Here is a 6,768-nt window from a genome sequence, read left to right on the forward strand (position 1 = left end):
AATGTATTATTGTAGTTTTACTTTGCATTTCCATAATGGATAATGATTTTGAGCACATATTCATGTTTCTTGTCCATTTGATATCATATTTTATAAAGTGCTTATGCAAGTCTTTCGTTCATTTTTAAAATTGGGTTATCTATATTTGTTTTTTCTTATTGATTTGTAGGAGCTCTTTATATATTATAGCACAAGTCCTTTGTTGGATATATGAATTGAAAATGTTTTCTCTCACTCCAGGGTTTACTGTTTTTATTCTCTTAAAGGAAAAAAATTTGGGGAAAAATCTTAATTTTAATGTAGCTCAATTGTCCAATCTTTTCTTTTATGGTTAGTGTTTTTAAGTTCCTATTCACAAAATTTTTGTCAACCTTAATATAATTTCCCATGATATCTTGTAGAAGTTTTCACTTTTGAACTTTACATTTAAACCTAAAATATACTTGGAAGGGACTTGTTTGTTTTTGTTTTGATGCTGCAATGTAAAGGTCAAGATTCTTTTTTCCTCCCATGCAGGTGTGCCATAGTCCCAATAGTACTGATTAAAAATTATCCTTTACTCAGTACAGATTTTTGGTCTTTCAAGTCCTGGCTGCCTTGTCAAGTCTGAACTCAAATTATAATTCCCTGGCTACTTGAGACCACTGAATGCTATACTCACCCACTAATTTCTGCTTCTTTACTGACCAGTATCATGTTTTTTGTGCCAAAATCCTTAAAGATTCAGAAAATGCCTCAAAGAGGAAAACTGGAACACAGATGTCAAGCTCTTTCCAATAAGTACTTTGTTTCTTTGAGTGCCAGGACTCCTTCAAGTACTGGCTGCTTTGAAGCTTTCCAATACCTCAAAAATTATTTTTTAAAATTATCTATCTTTTCTAGTTGCTTTTGGTGTTTTGGTTCTGCTAGTAGCTATTTTGTCGTAGCTAAAGTTATAAGTTTAAATGCCATTTTCTTCTACATAAAGAATGATCTACTGACAAATGGTCATTAATCTAGCACTTAAAACACACCAGGGTAACATCTTAATTAAATCTTAAGCCAGAAAGTAGGATTGGGCAACCTAAGGAAGACTGAGATACTAAAGTAAGAAAAGAGTACGACAGGTCATAATTCATCAAAAATATGAGGGGCATGATGATTGCCATTATTCTACCAATATTAGAATATTAATTGCTTTCAAACCAAACCATTAATGAGACTATGTTCTTAATAGCCCAATAAAATTTAACAAACATTTTAAAATGTTTTCCACAAGAAAGACTTTCACTTTCCTGCTCTTAAACACGATCAACCACTTATGGCCCTTGATGCTATTTCTCCTGTTCTGAATGAAAAAAATCCATTTTTTCTGAAGGAAGTTTGCAGGATAATGCTTGCTTAAACCTCTGCAAGAAAACCAAGAAAATCCCTGCTGTGGAGTGTCCTGACACCAGTTTCAGCAACAGGTTTTTCAGACCTGTGAAAGACAGATAAAAATAAAATCACACTCTTAATGGGGGAAGTGAAGTTTGAGAGAAACTTGAGTGGGAACAGCTGTAATAGTTTCTATACAGTGGAATATTAGACGCTTACTTAATAGAAAACTATAAAATAAAGTATAATGATGTACAACAGGACCAGCCTTCATTCTACCTGGATGATCTTGCCCTCTACCTCTTGTGGCTGCATGACCTATAGGATTTGGGGGCTAAGAGGAACTCTTAACTAACAAGTCACTAATTATGGTATTTCTCTTTATTACTCTTTTAAAATATATTTAAAAACTGTTTTGTATAGCCAGAGATTGTGATGCAAAGACATGTAAGCCTGGTAGGAGGTCACCATCTAACAAACATGTTAATGCAAAGAGGTTTTCTAGGTAGGTGACTTAAGGTAATGATACCTCTTGATGGATGGAGGATGGAGGAATCAACTCAATCTGAGAAGATTAGGGAAGAGATTTTCAAGTGAATAGAAAATTGAGCATACTTTTCTAACCTACTATATCTTTTGAGTTTGTTAAACAAGCATCTATTGAGCACTTGCTATGTACCAGATATTGCATTGGGTGCTGAATACAAAGATTATGGTTGGTCTTGCCTTAAAGAAGGGTTTCTTAACCTTAACACTGCTGAAATTTTGGGCCAGATGTTTCTTTCTAGTGGGAAGCTGCCCTGTTCACTGTAAAATGTTTAGTAGCATCATAGGCCTCTACTTATTACATGCCAATAGCTCCACTCTGCCAGCTGTGAGAACTCAAGGTGTCTCCAGATATTACCAAGTATGCCTGGCAGGCAAAATCACTCTCAGTTTAAAATCATTGCCTTAAAGAAATTTAAATCTAGTGAGAGACACTGAGTAAATAGATAGATAATTGAAATAACACTAAAGTGTGGTGAATGGGTAATCCTTTGAGAGGAAAGAAGAGGGATACTTAGCTAAACTTTAGATCCAGAATGGGGTACAGAGAAGGTTATTGGAAAAATCTGGATTGATTTTGAAGTACTGTTGACCTTAAATAAACAGATTTGAACTGCACAAATCCACTTACATGTGAATTTTTTTTTTCCTGCAGAAAGCTTTCTTGTTTGCATTTAGCCCAGCATATGGGAGAAGGCTCCAGGTGGTTAAAAAGCTACCTAGTGGCTGACAGGAGAGGGTTAGGCAGAGGCCTTGACACCAGGAGGGATGACAAATAGGACCACCGGGCTCTGGAGATACTTAGTAGTGCTTATAAGTGAGAATTTAAAGAGATACTCACCCAGCCCAGCCTGGGGACCAGCTTGCTGGTGGAGATTAGTCAAATAGTCACCATCTTCTTGATGTATCTCACCCCCTCATCTAGGAAGTAGGTCTCCAGAAAGTCATAGATATGGGGTCGCCACAGGCAGAACCCAGGGCATGCAGCTCCAAAAGGGCCTAGTTGAAGTCCTTCTCTAGGACCATAGTGGATTCCATGGCTTCTAGGTTTTTCCCCACTTATCTTGGGACAGCTTCTGTACATTCTGGAAGAGGGTGCAGTTGCCACTTTGATTTTGTTTGGTGCCCTCCTGCTTCTCCTCATCTAACTCTGGAAGTAGCCGATGCTCTCCAGAGTCACATTGCCACTGTGAAAATAGAAGCAGAGAAAGGTAGGTATAGGAGGCCTGCAGGTACATGCTGAGCAGTGGTTGATGGTGGCCTGAATTCACCCCAGTGAAATAATTCTCATGAATCTGAGAGCTCCTGGTTGATTGGCAATAAGGCGCTAAATTCAAAAAATGCTGTTGGCTGGTCCTGAGGCAGAGGATGGCTGAGAAGATGTTTCCAAAAGTTGCAAATGGGAAGAGGTTAGACGATGGTAGGAGGCTGGAAGAAGGCATGTCCCTGGGTCTATTCCATTTGAAAACTATTGAAGCAAGAGGCAGATTCCTAGGACCACTGGAAGCACTGCCAATACACGGAGTTTTAATAGTATAGTACTATAATTGTATTTTTAAAATAATTTTCTTAATAACATTTTCTTTTCTCTAGCTTATGTTATTGTAAGAACACAGTATATAATACATATAATATACAAAATGTGTGTCAATTGACTTTGTTATCAGTAAGCTTCTGGTCAACAGTAGGCTATTAGTAGCTAAGTTTTGGGGGAAGTCAAAAGAATTTTAGGGTCTGGTGCCCCCCTGGCATTGTCAAAGGTCAACTGTGTAAGTGGGATTTAGCTCCTTTACAAGTGAGAGTAAGTATGCATAGCAAGAAGTGGCATGAGACCTGAAACCAGATTCTCTGGATCCAAACCGCAGGTGGTGAATGTGGATAAGTTACTCTCCCCCTCGTATTCCCTCAGGGGAAACTTAGAGTACCTCTTTCAGAGGTTGTTGTGCAAATAGAATTAGGGAAATGTGACATGTTTTGATCAATGCTTGCATGTAATAAGCATTCAATAGATAATGTATACCAGAATTGTTGATGTCTTTGTTGTTAATAATTTTGCAGAAATTTCCTCATTAGGTTTTTTCTGACCCCTGTTGTTGCATTGAAATCAAAAGTATGCAGTTACTTAGTCGTATTTGGGGGTATACCTGGGGATGTGCTTAGGTTCTCAGCTGCATGAACTTTACAACGAGAATGCCATTTAGAAAGGAGCATTTGCCACAGCCTTCAATTGAGTACCCTGGCTGTAAGAAAGAAACCTGTGAAAGTAACTGAAGAGGTGTTAGTTGCTCATTTTAAAGAAATGCTGTGTTATTTTTCTTGTGTACTCCTAAAATAGATTAAGGAAGCTGTCTGAGGAAACTGGAAATTGCTAAAGAATGCCTGAATGTCAAATTGAAAGGAAAAATTAAGAGACTCAGTAAGCACATACACTGATGAGGGAGACTTAACCATAGTCTTCAGGATCTCTGTAATCCTGAGCCAGATGATACCCATATTGTACTCACTTACCCAAACAAGCCTTCTGAGTATTTCTGACTTTGTGGCTTTTTAGTTGAAATGTGGCCAATTACTATTAGAGACCAAAGAAGATCTATCTTCCTTTGGTGACTAAGATCTATAATTTTTCCCTACACACAGTTATATAACTGGGAGCTACCCCCTTTTGTTGTCTATTTATAATTCTTAGACTACTATTTTACTACTGTCTATAGATAGTATACCATAGACAGTAAAAATATTATAAACATACTATCTATAGACAGTAGGAAAATAGGTGAGTTTTTCCAATAAATGGTATGTCTTTATTAAATATGATCCATTATGTAAGTGATCTTCATCAGTGTGCATATAATCCCCATTGATGAGTTTTGGTGGTCAGAGACTGAAAGATTGGACATTCTTGCAGTGGGTTGTTCTTGTTTATATCACGATCTAATGAAGTTCTTGGAAGAGTTACATTATTTCAATGAAAGGACAGACACATTAATTAAATATTTTAGACATTAACAATATTATTCTATGATATAACCAACAGGGTTACCTAGAAATAACCCTGGAATTTCACAAAGGACTGAATCCAAACCCAGTCCCTATGGTTACTTTCCCAAGGGAATTATGACTTTCTATCCCCAGCTGGGAGGGGCTCAACTTTCTATGAGCTCAGGGTCCCCAGGAACTAGCTTTCCTAAACAACTCCTATATACAGCTAACAATTCCAAACTTTCCAACCTTAGGTCTGTGCTGTTCAAAATAGTAGCCATTAGCTACATATGTCTGTAGAGCATTTGAAAACAGGCTAGTCTGATTGAGATTGCTTAAAGTCTAAATATACACTGTACTTCATAGAGTTTGCGAGAAAACAATGTAAAATACCTCAATAATCATTTTCCATTGGTTACATGCTGAAATAATAGTATTTTGTTATCAAGTTAAATAGAATTGATTATTAAAATTAATTTTATGTCTTTTTTTAATGTGGTCATAGACAATTTAAAATTGTATATGTGGTATGCATTACATTTCAATTGGATAGTGGTGTTCCAAGCAATCTGTTTCTTTTTGCCAATAATATTGTTCTCACCTTGTCCAAGAAGGAGCCAGAGTCCATCTTCAGCAGAGAGCATTGGTGTTGGCAGAGCTTTCTGATGAGATTTGTGTCCTTTCTTATGGATCATCTCCATTCTTTCAAGTTTCTCATCACTTTTCTTCCCCTTTTTTTCTTTTCATCTTTTTAAAAGACAGTAGACTGAGACTAGTCCTTATTGTAGAGCCAGTTTAGTTTTACTGCTAAGGCATAACCCTTCTGGAATCTTACTGAATGCTCTGGATAATTAGAAGAGCTCCTTTACACTGATTGGTTGGAACTCAAATGTCTACCAGCCCTGCATGAGCTTTGGAATGGCTCAGCTGGTTCTTAGTATTTTTTTGCCTGGTCTTGTCCAGTCTTTATCTACACGCAGGTTGTTACTTAGCAGCCAATTCAAGAGATCCCTATACAGATTTCTGGATCTCTTTTTTGCATATCTTCCTTTTCTATGGTAGTTTGTCCCACTACTGCCAGCCACCCTAGTCACCTCCAGCTCTGATTTCTAGTTCCTAAATTCAGTGAGACATCCATATTCGTTTGGTTAAATCCTTCCATGTTGTAATCTTGAAAATGACCCCCTATGGAAAACCAGGGGTAGTAGTTCCTACTCATTTATTTTCCTTTTCTCAGAGGTTACAGTACAGTGCAGCTTTTATTCTAATGCATAAAATAGTGTTTCATATCATTTGTCCAGTTTTCTAATTCTTTATGGTGGCAGGGCAAGTTCTATATGCATCTGAAGCAAAGTTCAATTAAGAATATTAATTCAGTTATTTTCCTGTTGATTCTTAACTATATACTCTTTTATTTTTCTTTAGAATTGCCACACATTTTACAACATGCATTCTTGACTTGTAAACTGAATTATTATTATTATTATTATTATTATTATTATATTACTTCCTGGAAAATGCAAGAAAGTTGGAACATTTTATTTAACCTCCCCTAGATTGTTGTGCTATTTTTGCCCTATCTTTATATATAATATATTTTTATACATGTTTGTATATATAATCTCAAGACATAATTTTTGTTTAATTCTGTCAGTTTTTATTTAGATTTGCCTGCACATTTATCCTTCTATGATCTCATTCCTTTTGTCATTTCCATCCTTCCAACCATTTACTCTTCTGTCTGAAAACCCTATTTGGTGTGTGTTTTAGTATAGGTCTAGTGGAGTGTAATTCCCTCAGCTTTTTTTATTTGATCACATTTTTATTTCATCTTCATTTTTGAGTAAATATTTAACTGGAGATAGAATTCTAGTTTGTCAGGGTTTT

At 36.3% G+C, this 6,768-nt stretch overlaps 1 pseudogene; it reads right to left on the reverse strand.

The window, feature by feature from the left end:
• Window positions 1–2,642: 2,642 nt before the first annotated feature.
• On the reverse strand, window positions 2,643–3,344 carry LOC115295290 (annotated as a pseudogene).
• Window positions 3,345–6,768: the final 3,424 nt, after the last annotated feature.

The sequence above is a fragment of the Suricata suricatta genome, chromosome 7 (genome assembly GCF_006229205.1).
Source record: "Suricata suricatta isolate VVHF042 chromosome 7, meerkat_22Aug2017_6uvM2_HiC, whole genome shotgun sequence".
In the NCBI taxonomy this organism is placed as follows: domain Eukaryota; kingdom Metazoa; phylum Chordata; class Mammalia; order Carnivora; family Herpestidae; genus Suricata; species Suricata suricatta.